This window comes from Thunnus thynnus, chromosome 6 (genome assembly GCF_963924715.1).
Source record: "Thunnus thynnus chromosome 6, fThuThy2.1, whole genome shotgun sequence".
Lineage (NCBI taxonomy): Eukaryota > Metazoa > Chordata > Actinopteri > Scombriformes > Scombridae > Thunnus > Thunnus thynnus.
Genome location: NC_089522.1, coordinates 23,028,428 through 23,046,193, shown reverse-complemented (window position 1 = coordinate 23,046,193; position 17,766 = coordinate 23,028,428). Strand labels below are relative to the sequence as shown.

The 17,766-nt window shown below is 38.8% G+C and overlaps 1 protein-coding gene across 1 annotated transcript in view; it reads left to right on the top strand.

Moving 5' to 3' along the window:
- The first annotated feature begins 15,121 nt into the window (after positions 1–15,121).
- LOC137184751 (cadherin-4-like) overlaps positions 15,122–17,766 on the top strand; it is a 255,065-nt gene continuing 252,420 nt past the window's right edge. The window contains exon 1 of the mRNA XM_067592727.1: positions 15,122–15,400. The gene's annotated coding sequence lies outside the window, so the exon portion shown is untranslated. The remainder of the gene's footprint in view (positions 15,401–17,766) is intronic.

The following is a 17,766-nucleotide window of genomic DNA, read 5'->3' as shown; positions in this document are numbered from 1 at the left end:
CTCTGCTAATGTTAACTCTAAGGCTAAAATCACCTGCCTTTGCCGCTGAGTCTTTGGGTGCGGGGGGTCCTGCAGCAGGCTGGTTTGTGGGCTTTGAAATTGCAGGGCCCGAGACAAACTTGTGTGAAGCCCTTTTCTGTTGTTTTCTTTCTTCCTCTTCATTTTTCTTTTTTTTCCGCTTTACTGCATCCAAAAGAATACCAATACCAAAAAGCTGCTAGCCTATATATTGCTGCTGCTAACATATGAACATGACCTCCACTGAACCGGAAATGCTTTTTCCCACACATTGGCATTAACATAATAACGTAAACGTGTATGTTCAAATAAATAAATAAATAAATATATAAACATTGAAATGAAGTTTAAGATCAGATTTTTTTATTTAAAAAAATATTTTATATATTTCAAAATATATGTTTAACATACAGTTGATGTTCTTTACCCTTCTGTCTGGGCCTCCTAGTGGTAATGAGACCCTTGGCATGTGCCTAGAATGCCTGTACGTAGATCCAGCTCTGGTCAATATTATCATAACCTGGAGAAGAATCTTTCAATTGATTAAGATCTCCGAACCTCATCTTCTGTAACTGGTAAGAAATGAAAATCATTACTGATTGGAGAGTTCATAAACTGAAGAGAACTATGGTTGCTAGGCAGGTGGAACTGAGAAGATATTTTTTGTACAGATTATGTGTAGTATTCAAGGATTTCATGATGATAAGGATTTCAACTTCAACAAATACAGTATCTTTATTATGCTGCTTTTGTCCTGATGACAAACACTGCAACATTCAGCTTTCTTTCTCACATGTTCATTCTCTCATGAAAGAACATCCAGATAAGACAAAGTAAAGAATTTGATGTGCATCAATTTTTAAAGGCAAACTGGATAGGCATAGCTGAAAATGAAACAATCAAAGAAAAGATCATTCTCAAGAGAACTATATCCATTAACATGGACATCAAGTATTTTTTCTTCAACAAAGGATCAGAAATGTGTCTTTGATCTCTTTTTAAGTCAGTCAATGAAGAACGCAGAGTGAAGCAGGTAATATGGAAAATTTAGTGGTTATGAGTTCACCTGTTACTTTACTTTAAGAGGATCTTTGATGTTTCTAATATCTTTCTCATTAGCCCAACAAATGTACATTTTAACCACCACTAAGTGTTATCAAAAGTAATAACCCACTCTTACATCTACTTGTATCCATTTCCCGATGTTTTCTATCACACCACTACAAAGTAGATTACTCCAGTGTCATTGTTGGTGCATTTGGGCTTGGATTTTATTAGTGCACTCTCAGCCAAATGTACTAAGGCTTTTGTGACAGTTTTAAGAGGTGAGAACACACAACCCCAGAAATATACCATGTATGATTCACACAGGCACAACAGGCTGGAGTAACAGTTTACATGCCATTTGCACAGGACTTGTGAGGTTTGGTTCACCAACTGCTAAAAAAAATGTAGTAAATAAATGCACTATTTTGTGCAAGACCATCTGGCAATCTACTGTTCCTTGGCTATACCTGATCTTAGGTTGGTATGTCTCAACCATTTGGAGTAGTAAACCAACACAGTGGGTTGAAAACTACAAAGATCTGTAGAGTTTGGTGGTCATTTTCAGTGCAGTCAGAAACACTAGCAAACCTTTCACGTTCCTTGCTTTCGAAAATATTAACACAGTGATATGATGGATATTTAAAGTCCAACTGAAATCACATTTAATTCTAAGTTTTGTATTATTAGAATGAAGAAAAAAGGTCTTTGGGAAAATATCAGAAATTCTCCTTTTTGTCTCAGCTGGCTGATAGTGTGACAGTGCGTTGCTAACAGGGATTTTGAAGAGTAATGACCAAACCAGCATCTAATGGGTCCAAAGTGACATTTCCACATATGTTGGCGGCTCGTTCAACAAGCTAAGGTGCAGGACAGGGTATGTGTTTTTTAGTAGTAGTAGTTGTACACTGGATGAGTAGGAGACTTTAGCAGGAAAGCTAAAGTGGCTTGTTAAGAGTTTGTGGCTCTTGTGTTGTGTAGCAGGGTGCTATCAGGCTCAGTGTGACCTATGATCAAATGCCACATTGTTGCTTTATGCGAGATTTGATTTGCTGTATCGGAGTAAGGACTCAGTTACATAGTAGTTATGGGGTGAGAGGCTTATTTCGGACTTTCAGCTACTCAAAAATAAAAATGTCTTGACAGCACTGATGGAGCTCAGGATTTATCCATACAGTAAGGGGCTGCTTTATTACAAACAGTTCCACCTTATAAACCTGGAATCTGTGTGTAACAGCTGACCTGTGTAGCTGTGTAGCAGAACAAAGAACATTAATTACCATCAGATCCTGATCAGTCCGATGTTAATGAAGTTACCACTGCTGTGCTGCATGTGTAAATGCAGACAGCCTCTTTCTCAGTTTGGAGATGCACTTATCGTTTCAGCTGCTGTGTGATGCTGCAGCCAGCTGTTACACACAGCCAGCTGTGGGCAACAAACAGAACATCACTACTGATGTTCTGTTTGTTGCATTAATCTAACATGTTTCGGACCTTCCTGATTACATTAATAGCTGTATTTTGACATTTGACTTTTCAGTAGATTATGTTAGACTATAGATGCGAAATACTAAAGTAGTATAAAACGTAAAATAAATGAAAGTTGGTTTGTGATTGTGGAGAACTGTGTGTGTGCACACCTCTGCAAATTACAGACATGCAATTTGAGGCTTTTGTGCTCTCTGCAGTTTTCATTATGAACCAATCTGTGTGCTGAAATATGGAGAAAAGCCTGAAACACTGGCAACCGTTGCACTCACTCAATCAGACACAAAACGAGAGCAAATTACACTCAGCACCTAAACTTTATGGGCGTGTTTGCACCGTCATATCATTAGCGCAATGTCTTTTGTGAATCAGACCTTGAGACGGGGCAGATAGCAGTTGCAGATGATGCGCTCTTCATGGTGCTATCAGTGGCCGCAATCCATTCTTTGTAATTCTGCCTCTGTGTCTTTGTCATCGCACAGCCATTAGAAGGTGCCTCAGTATCTATGAGCAATGTCTTGTATCTGTAACACTTCAATATGTGTAGTTCTTTGCTTTAGTGTCATTTGTACAATATGCATGAATGCATACAGATATTATGAAGCAACATTATTCTAAGGATGACTCATGTTTTATTCATTGGGTAACCACATATTAAAAAACAACAAGCAAATATCAGTCTTATATTTGATGTGCTTCTTAACATTTTTGCCCTTCTTATGAAAACAAGTCAGGATAAACTCCAGAAGAGAGAGTTGATTCTTCTACAGTGTTTAAGACCTTGAAGTTTTATGTAGACCATACTACATGCACATACAGTACCAATGTGTTACAGGAATGTGAGTAATTCACCTTGCCTATAGTCATCTCAACTCTATACATCCTTATAAGTACACTTGTGTAGTTACAGTGTGGATGTGTGTACACTGAAGTGGAGATTCAACATGAGTCCAACCTGTCTACTGACCTCAAAAAGTGCTGTGCATTAAACCCTATGTAGCGGATCAGGGTGTCAACACACAGAACTCGCTGTATGGGGTCAAACTAGCTGTCAGGGCTACATGACAGCACACAGAGGGAAATGGGTCTTAGTCTGCTATTAACTGTCCAGCTGACCTAAGTTCAGCTTCCCAGGTGGGCTGCCATGCACTAATAAGTCTAACCGATCCAGGTTCAGGCATTAAGTACCTGGAGTCACAGACACCAGCTGGGTTAACAATCCCTGCCAACAGTGTCACTGACCTGAGTTCAGCCAGAGTTACAGGTGCCAGACAGGTTAATCACACCACAAGCACAACAAAGAGACATAGTATTGACCTTATGCACACCTGGCCTGTCTGCTTTCAGACTGGCCAGTGACAACAAAACTGAGCTAAGCTTGTTGTACAGTAAGCCTCTGAGAATATTTAGAGTCGCCATAAATTCATTTTATGTCCCCCCACCACCAATTATGTTATGGTGTCATCTCAGTGCATGGCTGTTTGTGTAGAGACATATTCTTATAAATACAGTAACTCAAAAGTTATACACTTTTTCATATACAGAAAAAGTTTGGATACACCTATACTATGAGAAAGTGTGTCCAAACTGCAGTTCTATTAGTGTGAATGATCTGTCTATATTTTAGATTCTTTTGCTGCAGACTTTTGCATTTTGATGAAGGAAAACCTATTTCTTTGAAGCTGTACTGTAACCCATCAATGTTTTAAGCCAGTGGTTCATATTGATTTTGCCAACATGTTATTGGAACACAAGTATGTTTACAGTACATAAAAGAGTTTTCTAACTGACACATTAATTAGTGTATTTACTTAAAACCATTAACATCAGTGGTAATGTTTAATGTGTAATCATAATCATGGTAAGGTATAAGGGAGCCCAAGCGCATCTTGTTGCAGTTTGCAAAGACTTAAACAGATAGTAAACCTGTTTACAATTTATTTGTTTGTTTTTGTGTAAACACAATAGATCAGCTAAGTTCAGATGCAGATGTGGGAGACAGAGTTGGCAGGAAAATGAGCCAGTTCCAGATGCTTAACTTCTTTTAGCTATCCAATAAAGTACAGCATCACTGGCAGTGCCCTAAAACTGCACAACCATATACATAATTCATAGGCATGGATCTGCAATATGTGTAAATACATTCATACACACATATACTTTATGCACACAGATATAAGCAGAGGAAGATTATGTACAATATATCAAATCTAACCCACGACTGAGGCAATGTTTCACCTTAATTCCAGACTCGTGTCTTATCAGCCAAAGGTTAGTGAGGAGAAAGCAGATTCTCACCTCAAGGTGGCAATACTGCAAAAATTATAATCCCAGTTTTCCCAAGTGAAAATAAGACCTCCAGAATCTGACAAGAAAATAAATAAGCCCTCAATTATTTAGTTTCAAGTTTTATCTCATGTATATTATTGTGGTTTATTGACATACTGTACAGTGGTCTTCAGCTTTATTGGTATTCTTTGCAATTTGTTCAATTTATTTTTATGCAAGGCCTGAGGGGTGAAATAAAAAGACAGATGCTTTCAGCAATGACAAGATCTCATTAAACAAGGGGAAAGATTATAGTGAGTAAGGTGCAGATGTATGTAAGGCAAGGCAAGGCAAGTTTATTTGTATGGCACATTTCAAAGTGCTTTACATCGCGCATAAAAGGCATCAAGACAATATAAAAGCAACACAAGGCAATGTAAAAAAGACATTTAAATACAATTAAAAAGTGTTAAATTTGGAAATAAAAAGAGGCTAAAGTAGGATAAGAAAGATAAAAAAGGAGAATAAAAGTTAGAGCGCAGTGTAAGATATTAAACCTCAAAGTTGGTGGCAGTGGCAAACAGAAAAGTCTTCAGCTGTGATTTTAAAGAACTGAGAGTTGCAGGAAAAAAAACAAAAACCTGTACAAACAGTCTACATACCTTCTTTGGTCTTTCCAAAAAACTTTCTAAGTGTTAATTCCAAACAACAGAGCACACATTTAGTATTAACTTACTGTGAGACTACAGTAAATTGTAAATTGTAAAATTCTCTTTACTAGCCCATTTACTTTCCCACTAAGTGCACCACTGTATGTACTAAGGCATATGAGGGTTGGACAGGGAAATGAGTTATGGCCTATTATGGCCTGTAAGGTTACTCTTAATCCTCTGGTTTATGACTGCCTCATGTTTTATTTAATTAAGGCCATTTACAGACCATAATGCATCTTGATTGCCTAAGAATGTCCAAGTTGTGCTGAAAAAAGTGGAATAATAGACAATTCATAGTTTTTGATAAGGAGTTACATTTATAGTTAAACTTAATGTCCAGCCCCACTTATTAGCTGAGCTGCAATCGCAGCATAGGAATAATGGCTGTGACTTTTTTGTAAGAATACTGAATTACGCTTGCTGTGAATTTCCAAAAGGTTTCTATGTTCACTCATAGTTTACCTAGGCTTCTTATGGGTGCTCTCGTTTCCACTAAAGACATGACGGTCAAGATCTGGAGTCACAAAATTGCCCATAAGTACTGAACAGTTAGTAGCATACATTTTGGTGGGTGAAAAAATACCCTGTAATACTTTTACTGTATGTGTATACTCCTACTGTGGAACAAGGATTGACATAAATGCTACACCAGTTTGACTAACACCAAGACTTAGACTGCTCAGTGGATAAACAAATCCAACATCCCCAGCAGATACAAGGATAAAAGCAGTAAGTTGAAGCATGTTAAGTCAGAGCTGCAGAGCTGGGCAAATGAAATTAGACACATGCCATGATGTTACTGCCTGAGTTTCAGTCAGCCAGTAAAGTTCACTATGCAGGCAACAAGAAAATTACAGAATTCCCAGAATTAAACTTGATATCAAGATTTCAAATAAGTGTGTTTTGTCAAGTTGTGTATAACTTAATATATTATTTACATGACAGAGATGAATATGAATCTCTGTGAGTATCTAAAACATGTTGAATCCAATGTGGAACTGCCTCAAGCTGAAGTTCCTCTAATACCGCCTTGCTCAAAGAAAACGACTGAAATCTTAAAAGTCTTCAAATATCTCCACTGAAATACAGTCATCACATTACAACATTATCTCTGTAAAGTATTTCCAAATGCTTTGAGGACAAGAAGCAGTCCATTCCTCATAATTGTATTGCTGTTGTAGCAGAAATCTCAGCAGATCTCAAAGTCTAAATGAAACCAAAACTATTTGCATGTCTAGACCCCATATCATAACTTATGAACTATTAGAGAGCTATCAAACTGGTTACATAATTGTGAGAACCACAATAGTGGGACGTTCAAATGGCCCTCTTGAAAGCACTCTTTCTCTCTCTTTTCTTGCACCAAAATGCTTTCTGAATGTACAAACATCAATCCAACTTCAGAGTACATTTAAATTTGATGATAAAGCAGGGTATGCTTTAGGGCATGGCTACGTTGTGATTGACAAATCGCTACCACAATGACAACGTTGGTTAGGTAATGTAAACATGGCATAACCCCAGATTCACAGAGTGTAGGCGTAGCCGTAGCCGTCGCTATTTCAATGAGTTTTCAGTTCATGAAAGTTGTGTAACATTTTGGTGGCCTAAAAAAGTCCTGTTCAGTGTTTGGTTGTACTAAAAGACCAACTCAAGAGTCCGATGTTCAGTTTTTCTAGTAAGTACATTTTGTTTTAATGGTTTTAAGCCCATTTTTCGCTAGTGAAAATTAGCATTAGCATTAGCATTATAAAAGTTAACCATAGACTGTAAATGCACCGTGCTAATCAAGCTAGCAGCTAGCGTTAGGGTTAGATGCACCTCTTGTCCAAATATGGTCCATTCTCATCACTTCTGGCTCTAAAAATCCATGATGGTGACAGTCAAATTGCCAAACTCGAGGCTTCAAACCATGGATGTATAAAGAGAACTGGATACAGCGTCGGGCGGGGCCCTGTTCATTCCTATTGAAGTTGCTCAGTGGCGCATGAAGCCAAAAAAGTTCGACTTCCGCATATAAAATTACCTGGATCTTCCAGGATCATTGGGCCCATATAGCAAGCGTACTAATGACTTGCTGGCCAAGCTGGCTACTTCCGGTTTAGTCCTCCAGCCAACTTGAATGGGGATAAAACAATTCAATCATGCTGCTCTTTTGGACTTTTGAAATGTGATTGGACCCAACGGATCAAATTCTGATAGTGAGACGAATCATTTCGTGGGGGTTGTGCTGCTCAAAAAATTTTATCCGCTGTTTCAAAGACGTCTCTTTCACAATGTAAGTCTATGGGAAAAAGTCTTCCTGGGCCCGATAGTGTCACGTGACGTTGTAATTACACAGTTTGGCCGTTATGTCAAATTGACTTCACAGCCCGGTGCTGTTCATGGGGGCTTGTTCAAAACGCGAGTCCAACACAGCCAATGAGTGATGTCACAGTGGCTATGTCCATTATTTTTATACAGTCTATGGTCCTAATTTTGTTTGTTAAGTGATAGGACAACTGTGTTCAGTTGTTGTACTTATTGAATTTGTGATATGTTTCCATGTTCTACCTTTTTTGGGAAAAATATTTGTGATGCTGCTTTTCGACAATTTTATACTTATAGAATAGAAGTTAAAGAACCTGGAAGATAAGGAAGGTGTCAGGGAGTGCCAGGGAGTTATAAGGCCAGACACTCTTGGAATTACAGTTTCTGAGCTGCAGACATATAAGAAAATACACAAAGAATGAATTCCAGCACACAGTGCAGGGCTCTGTTTATATGACGCTTGTGTTTCTAGTGATCAAAACAGAAACAACTATGGTGTGCATGAGCCACAAATTATAACCAAATTATAACACATTTTTGTATGTAACTAATTGAGCTGAGTAAGATATCCTTACACCCCATCTAATGCAATGGCTTGTCTACATGATTCATGCAATGCAGTGCACAGTTTGACAAAATTAAATGTAGCAGGAGGTAAAATTTATTTTGTCCAATTTGTCACTCTTCCTGCATTTCCTACTAAATCATTTTGGTCTGTCAAATTCTGCCTTTTCATAAATGGCTGAATGAAAAAAATATAATTGAATAACTGGTAAAGTTGAAAGTCAATTTCTCAAAGAAAAGGTCAGTCCTTTTGAATAACCTCACAATTTTTCAAGGGCCACTGAAGGACAGTATCACCATAATGCCTCTGGATTGATTTTCATATATTTTCTCCAGTGCAGAGAAAGATAGAACATGATGCATTACTTTCATGTTAAGGACAAGAACCAGTTTTTCATGTGAATTTGTAAAAAGGTTGTTAGTCTAAACATATGCAAATCTAGCACAGCTTGACCTGACTCTAGTCAATGCTTTGGGTGAAACAGAAAAGCACAAACATACAATATTAGGTTTCACATAATTTAAAAGAAGTGAAGATAAAGAGTGAAGGGCAAACATAGAGTGACGTTAATGCTACTGTCATCACACAAATGAAAGGAGCTTTGAGCTGCAGCACTGCCACCTATTCTGCTCTCTGAACTGTGGACTTTTTGGTGCTCTGGCTAACATTACCATGCACCGAGGAGATGTGTCAACAACTTGCAGGGCCGCATCTCAGTGTTTACAACCCAACATTATAAAGCACAATGGCAGCATTGCGTCGCCCCAATTCTACTCAAGCGTGAAATTGCCTTTTCATAATTTCCATTATACTTGGTCTTTGAAAAATGGCTCTCACGATCTGTGGTAAGATAGAGGAAGTTATTTCTCTATCAAAGTGTGTTTTGATGATGTGCTGTTTGATGGAGTGTCTCAGCCCTGGTTTCCAAAATGTTGGTAACAGTGCTTTGTTTTTGTGTTTCATTTCTATGGTAGGTGGAAGTGATAAATGAAGGATCTTATTGCGAAGAGGCCTTGCTCAGGGACACCTGAGCCCCAAGATCAGCACAAGACGTGCAGTGAAGCGCCTGTTGACAAGCCTTTATACAGCAAAGGGAAAAGTAAATAAAGCGTTTGAACGCTCACTCAGGGCACCAGGAAACTATTTGGATCAGCACTCAAAATGTTATGTTATTGAAGAAAAAAAATACTTGGATTGAGTGATGCTATTTATTTATGCAACTTTCTTTATTGAAAGCGTGTAAAAACAACTTTTGTGGCTACTGGATAAATTTGGCAGTTGTACATAATTGATTTAAAAAGATTTGTGCCTTCTCCTGTGAGATTCTATCTTTGAAGAAGCATCCAACAACATACATCTGATGATATAATATCTTGATCTAAGCCCCAGCTACTAGTCCTACCCACACCAGGGAAACACTTATCACCTAGATCTTATTTGTGTGCAGTAAAGAAAAGATTTGCTTTTACCAAAGTATACTTGGGGAAAAGTAGGGGAGGTTGATATTAATTAAAAAGATTCCCCACAGTACGCAAACACACATTTAATCTGTACTTCAAGGTAAATCTGTGTACAGCAAAATATAGTATCTAGTTGAAAATCATAAATCTAAGTGCAAGCAAGTTGTAAAATTGAGCTCCTTAGTGGACAGATATAGGAAAACGATTTGTTTATATGAGCAGTCTGATTATATGTGATATCCAATAGCAATGCATACTAATTTGAATCAAAATCTTTCATGCTGTTGAGTTTTCAGACTGTTTTCTTGGTTTGAAGAGTTAAAGAAGTAATAATTTTACCGTTCATCCAGAAGAAGTAATATTTAGTGGATACAAAATCTTAAATGTGATTATTATTATGATTATGTTATTCTCTTTTAAAGTCTTTTTTAGACATCTTTCGAATTCTGTCTTTGAGTATATCCTTCAAGACAAATTCTCCAGCATGAAGGCTCATATTAATTTTTCTGTCTGGGAATCTGATAAAATAGTAAAAAAAAAAAAAAAAACATTCCCTGGCAAGGACATTTTATTGATGCTATACAGGTCATAAGATGGATAAAAGTCCTCTAACACAGAGCTGAAAGCTTTTGGGATGTCAAGTGTACTGGATGTGTGTTGCTGTGTGTACTGTCAGGGCGTTCAAGCCCCTGAAGCACTGAGCTAAGGCAGTTTAGAGGATAGTAGTGTCTGCACATTGCAGCACAGCCATATGTTCACATTTTGATTTGGACCTCCGGAGGGAGTGTGTCAAATAAATGAGAAATACTTTGCTGTAGGTCTGTTGTTTGACAGAGCTGAATAAATGTGTGTGAGAGAAAGAGAGTGAATGAGGTCATGTGGAAGTATGAACTAATGTGATAGAGAACTCTTCCTGTCAAATACATTATAGTCTAGAGTAATATACCAAAATCAGAGAGCTAATATTTCATAACCCACCCTAGTCTGAGATACAGTTAGTCTAAGCACACTTTTCTCTGTTTCTGTCCTCATGCTAGTTAGGCAAGGCCTGTTAGTCTGGGAAATGGGTTAACTGTTTGGGCAGTGAGGGTCAAGTGGTGGCCCCTGTTTTCATGTTCCTGTTGGGAATCCTGTCGCAGTGTTCCAGGCAGACACGATTTAAGTGCAGAGCGCGTCAGACGACCAGGGGCTTAGTATGAACCCCATAAGTCTGCCTCATTTAAAGGGGAATGGGGACTCGTTCACTGGGAATAGTTTAATAATTTAGTATGGCCTTAAACTAATCTATTTCAAGCACCCAGATGGTATTTATATTGAGCAAATGCTCAGATAATTGAATGGAATAATTTACTCACTACTGTTGCTCAGTGTCAGAGAATACCCACACTGCACCAACCCTGGAAAAGACATAAAGTGAACCACTAAAACAAATCACTGGGAAAGTGTTTTCAGAAATAAATATGCTCCCGTGAAATCAAAGCAATTGAAATATCATATTGAACAACACAGAAATATGGGTGCAATCAGTCTATAGCTGCAGCTGTGAGTTTGTCTCTGCCTTTGCACATTTATTGAATCTGGATTAAATTTGTATGATTTATTAGTGTATGCATACTGCAGGAAGTTATGTGCGTGAGCCTGCTACTTTGTGTGCTGTGCGCTTATTAACACTGCCTGTCTTAAGGGTTTGCTGGGTGTCAGAGAGTGCTGTGGGTCATCTGCCCAATGCTGCTGCCTCCTGTGGGCATGACTGAGCAACCACCTGGGGAGCTGGAATGAGCTGGGGCATGATGGAGACAAGGCGGCTCCTCTGACCCTTAGGTATGTGTATGTTTGCATATGAGCGAGTTAGAAAGAGAGAGAAGAAGAGACAGAAGAGACAGAGAGGTCGTTGGGAAAATGAGGGAGGAAGGGATATAAAGAGAGGAGATAGAAAGACAGCAGTGGAGAGGGTGAAAGAGGGATAGAGGAAGAGAGGAATACAAAGAGATAGAGGGGGAACGGGCGGCTGCTGATTTTTAACAGGCGTGTCCCTCCATCTCTGATCAAAGCATCCTATCAGCCTTAGGGGCATCTCCACTGAGTGCCTCCCATAGCTGCTAAAAATTCACCCTGCCTAGGAATAATTTTTACCACCTCTCCTCTCATAGCCCTCACATATTTGTCCATTCATAGGCCATAGCACAAGCATCATGCCTGCTACACATGAAAACACCTGTACATGTTGCCAGGGTTTCCATGTTCCCACATTAGCAGAAATATATAATAGAACTTTTATTAATGAAAAAGAATGGGAGATGATTTTCAGATGGTCTGAGAGATCGGTCTGTACTCGTAGTCCAGCTGCACTGAGGGTAGAAATGTGACTGACAGCTGCAAATGAAAGCCAATGCTAAACTATGGTATGGTATACCTGTGGGATAGGAGTTTTATAAAGAATATATATGTAGCCTGCATTTACAATTCCATATATTACCTCACACATTTTAAAACAGCATTAGGACTTTGAGGCGGCTCTTAAATACATCAACAGGATTTGAATGACTCATTTAAGAGATGAATAAATTTGAATGGCACAATGCCACGTTCCCCGGACCATTTTTATTCACTTGCCATGTGAATTACACAGGCTGTGGGACTCACTGCTCCACATTGTTCAGCTGACCATTTTGCAGCTGGCTTTGTGATGTCTGAATATCATAAGGCTTCATGCCACTGCTATGCCACTGGGGATATCCAGCTGCATTTTCTTTCCACTGTGTCTCCATCAAAGATGGGAAATCAAACAATAGTATTCTGTATTGCTCCAAGCCCAGAATTTCCCTGATCCCTGCCTTGGTCATTGTTCCAGAGCTGTCAACGAGTCTTTGAATCCATCATCAACTTTTGAGTGCCTTGCCTCCTGTGTCAACCATGCACAGTACCACAGGATACTGGGGCCAGGACGAGGAAACCCCAGTGACCACATAATCCAGAAGGAATGGGATGGGATCATATCCTTGCCCTCCATAAGAATCCAATTTTCCAAAAACGCATCAGTCATGCTTTCTTACAAGCGAGTGGGCTGGTGACAAGAGAATCTCTATGTCTTGAGTGACTGTTCTGACACAAAGGCAGGTCCTTGGTGGAATATAAAGAGAGAATGATTTAATAGTTTTTATAAAGATTGGTACCACACTAGTGGGTTTACTTTTTACCCTTTGCACTTTAACTTGCTTTCTTTTCTCGGTATAATTTACATTAATGGGCTCAGAGTGAAGTGGAGACAGGAATACAACAGGAGACAGGAATGGAACCCAAACTGTGACCAAATCAGTTCACTGAGAAAGAGAGAGAGAGAGAGAGGGAGAGGGAGAGAGTAAAAGAGCGAGAGATTTCCACCGATTTTAGTGTATGGGACATGCCTGGCATCCCAATGGCTAATGAAAGCATCATTATCAGGAGAGCAAGATGACTGTGCCCCTTAGAATATGCTTACAGACGACTTAGAGCGATGCCGCCTGTCTCCCCTACTTTCCTTTACTGCCATTAGACCCAGGCTGTCTGGGTGTTTACTACTCCCTGGGCTTGAGTTTATTTGACTATTCTGAATACTGTAAAAAAGAGATGACATAATGAACTGCTACTTACTCAGTACAGTGGCAAGCCTCTATGGGAGTTTGGCAGATAGACGCAGTTTTTTGAGGAAATAAGGGCTCTCATTGCTCCCAGCTCCTATAACTTCTGCTGACAGATTTTGATAACTGCGCCCTCTCCATGTGTTTGTGTTGGGCAGTCCCTGCTTTAAAATTGGCTACTCAAGAGATTTGTTTTGAAATGTGTGCTTGTGTGTGGGAATGATCAGTTGAAATAAAATTCTCCCTACATAAAAATAAGCTTTTGTGGTATCTAAAGTACATGCAACAAAGATTTTAACTCATTCAGAGCAGAAATTTCACCTTCAAACAGACAATGTCCCTTTGAACTAGAATATATGTCTTCAAATATAATTTTGGATTTTCTGTCATCACTCTCAAATAGTGTCCAGATCTTGGAGCCATACCATACCAGGTTTTTAAGACAACTAGAGTCTTTTTTTGTGCTGTGTTTCTAGAGAAAATACTTATGCTGTGTCCCAATTCCATACTTCATACTGATATAGTATATTACACACTGTAGCCTATACAGTAGGCTATGTACTGTATACTAGTCATTGTAGCATGCTGTTATTGCAGTTAGTATACAAAAAATCAACACATATCATTTTATGCTAAAAGGAAATGATTCAATACATGTGCCATCAAATGTCAACCAAACTGATGTCCGACTCTACTACCAATTAGATACTTATACTTTAGATACTTACAAGAAAGATAATACTTATCTTTCTTGTTTAACTACTTAATTCTGGAGCTGTCTCACCACCATTTGCAATTTTTTTTCCAACTGCGTTGAGTTCATGGATGTATAAAAAGAACTGGATACAGTGTCGGGCGGGGCCCTGTTCATTCCTATTAAAGTTGCTCAGTGGCGCATGAAGCCAAAAAAGTTTGACTTCCGCATATAAAATTACCTGGATCTTCCAGGATCATTGGGCCCATAGAGCATGTGCACTAGCGACTTTCGTCGGCCGAGCCAGCTACCTCCGGTTTAGCCCTCCGGCTAACTTGAGTGGGGATAAAACAATTCAATGGTGCGGCTCTTATACACTGTCAAAATGTGATCGGACCGAACAGATCAAATTCTGATAGTGAGACCAGTCATTTCACGGAGGTTGTGATGCTCAAATAAAATTATCTGCTGATTTACAGAAATCTCTTTCACAATGCAAGTCTATGGGAAAAAGTCTTTTTGGGCCCAATAGCATCACGTGACGTTGTAATTATGTGGTTTGGCCGCTATGTCAAATTGGATTCAAAGCCCGGCGCTGTTCCCGGGGGCTTGGTTGAGCTCCTCCACTTCCTTTTTTGCAATGCATTGTGGGCCAGTAGTGCACATCAACGGCACACTCAAAAATCATCCACTATTTAGTGTGCAAAATGTTTTTTGGAGTATACTTAATTTACTAACTCTCCCATTGTGAATGCACTAAGGACTCTAAACAGCAGCATACTGGGTCTTTTCAGTATATATTAGACCCATAGACTATATATACAGTCTATGATTAGCATGGATGATGATTAGACCAAACAAATTGGCAACCAGGAAATGGGCGGTGCTAAGGCCTATCTAGCCCTACGGAAGACCGAGAGGGACATTTACCAGCCACAGTCATGTTCCAGGGCTAGGGTATTGTACATGGCAGGGACATGGAACTGAGCCATCGTTAATGCTATTAGCTCCACCTGTGCTTTTACAGCTATGCCAAGTCAAAATGTCGGTTGTGAAAAAAGGTCTAAAGCCATGAGTGTAAATCAAAACTTTCACCATGGATTGTTTATTTTCAATTCAGTTGTGGATAAGAAAACAGGTAGCCTGAAAGAGTAGACACAATGTCTGAATCTGTGGCTAAAGATAAGCAGAATGACAGCAGACACAAGGGAACCACTGACTGAGTAAGTGTGCCAAATGTGTATTTATCCAACAATGTAATTATAATGTCATCTTCTGTGCTTACAGTATGTAGTTGTTACTGTTGCTAACATAGCTTACATAGCTGCTAATGCCAGCTATTGTTTGACACAAATGTTATTATGTTAGGTGATGTCATAGTGTGGGGTCAGAATACAGCGTTTAATCACTTTTGTAAGCTCTAGGGAACAGTGTAGAACAAAAGTCTTCAACTTGACTAAGCTAAAAGTAGAAAATTACATTTTCTTTGCCAATATTTGGTGTTGCTTATTTGAAAACGTTTGCTTCTACTGCACAATTACAGTTAATATTCATCAAGATATTCTTAACATGAAAACCCATATCCAGTAAGTTGTTTCCTCAACTGGCAGACAATTCACTGCTTATTTATGCACATAAAAATGCCCAATCAATGCCTAAGGCTACCCTACTCTTGAAGTACTGAAGACTCTAAGATCTATGCAAGGACACTACACTTAATTCATTATAGCTTTTAATCAACTGCACCACATATAATTTCCCTTAACCAAACCGCTATGTCACAAACTTTTAAGTTATTTTTTCCATCAATGATCACTACAGAAGAGGATTAGGGCCACATGTGAAAATTTTTTTTGAGCTCTGAGATTTAGGTCAGAATAGAGTATAAAGTCAGTCAGGATTGCGGTTTGGGTTAAAATGATCTGAGATTGTCTTGAAGCGTGGTATGGGTTAAAGTTACTTCCTTAAAGTTACTCAGCCTTCATTGTCATGGCAATAGTAAACATCATAACAATCAAAGTTACGTTTTTTAAAAAACAGTCCCTACTCGCGGTTTGAAATGGGAAGCAGACAGTGGTCACCTGCAGCTAAGTCCACTTTTTGCCAACAGTCTATCTATCCATCCACCCAACCTGCCTCCTCCCAATATGAAAATTGATCACCTTATATTCATGTCATCTGAACTGCGTCACTTCCCTGGTTCATAATACGGTGCTGCTACATGGCGTAAATGTAACTATAGGTCATTTTTGCCAGCTGAATTTTCGACCTATACTGTTGTTTTATTGTGAGGACAGGCTGGTACTGGTTGTCAAGGTCATGGCAGTGGATGGGCAGTGTGTCTGATTTTCACACTGAGACCAAAATTTGCTTCTCAAGTCAGACTAGCAAAAAGTGTTTTCTGAATTTTCAGTGCAGCTGTATTGACTGTAATAACCTCATCATAGAAATATTTTCTACCCACTGTACTCCATAACAACAACAATGAATAGAACCCTGTGCAACAACAACCCAAATAAACCTGTACCATCTCACTCTTTTGATTCCCCTGTGAGTACAGTGTTGTACCCCATAAGTAGGCCTACTTTACAACATACAAAATAACATAAAGGCTACAAGTTGCCTAATGGTTAAGACACATACCAAATAACCCGCAAAGTCCACAGCTTAACTTCCAGTCGGGGGATCTGTCATATCCCTGTCTCTTCCTGTGCTTCCTGCCTCTCTGCACAGACTGTCAAATAAAGGCAAAAAGCCAAAAAGCCAAAAAAAAAAATCTAAAAGAAGCCATATAGGCTACAAGCCTACAGTACGTTCCTCACAATACTCTTCTCCCTGGATCTCTGTTTGTTCCAAAGTAAAAACACAAAACACAAAAACACCCATAGAGGTGTCCCAAGTTTAAAAACAGAACTATGTAGTTTCCCTATCCTCTTTTTGTTCTCATCTGTACCCCTCCAGTGTTGGTAAATAGTGTCATTTTGCAATAAATCATAGCAGATTTATAAAGCATTACAGAACTCGTTACCCCAGGTTCCCTCAAACTTCCAGCTTCGTTGCTCAGTAATGGTAATACTCCACCCTGTAATAATAGATAGGTATAGGTAATCTGTAAATACTTACAGTATGAATTCTCAATTAAATTCCTTCCAAACGCCAGATTGTTGTCAGTAGGTTAAACTGTACCCCCTAATATTAGAGTAGATACTGTTAGTTAAAAAAAGTAGCCACAATATAAATTATTTTTGAGTGTCCAGATTGTTACGCCCATAGTACAAGTTGTACATGTACAAAGTACATGTATTATACAGTAACATTTACAACCTACACAACACCTAAGACTATCTTAAGACCCTAAAACGTACAGCTAGATGGTCCTAAGACATTTATTCCATCAGTCTAAACATTGATTAAATGAGTAAGGTACAATTTAAATGGATTTCAGAGTAGAGTAACTAGTTTAGAAGTCCCCAGGGTATTCAAGCTTAGACATATTTTAGTAGCAACTGCTGCCTTAAGGTCTTTTTGAAAACAGACACAGATAATGACATTTTTAAAGTGTTATCAAGCTCATTCCACACCTGTGAAC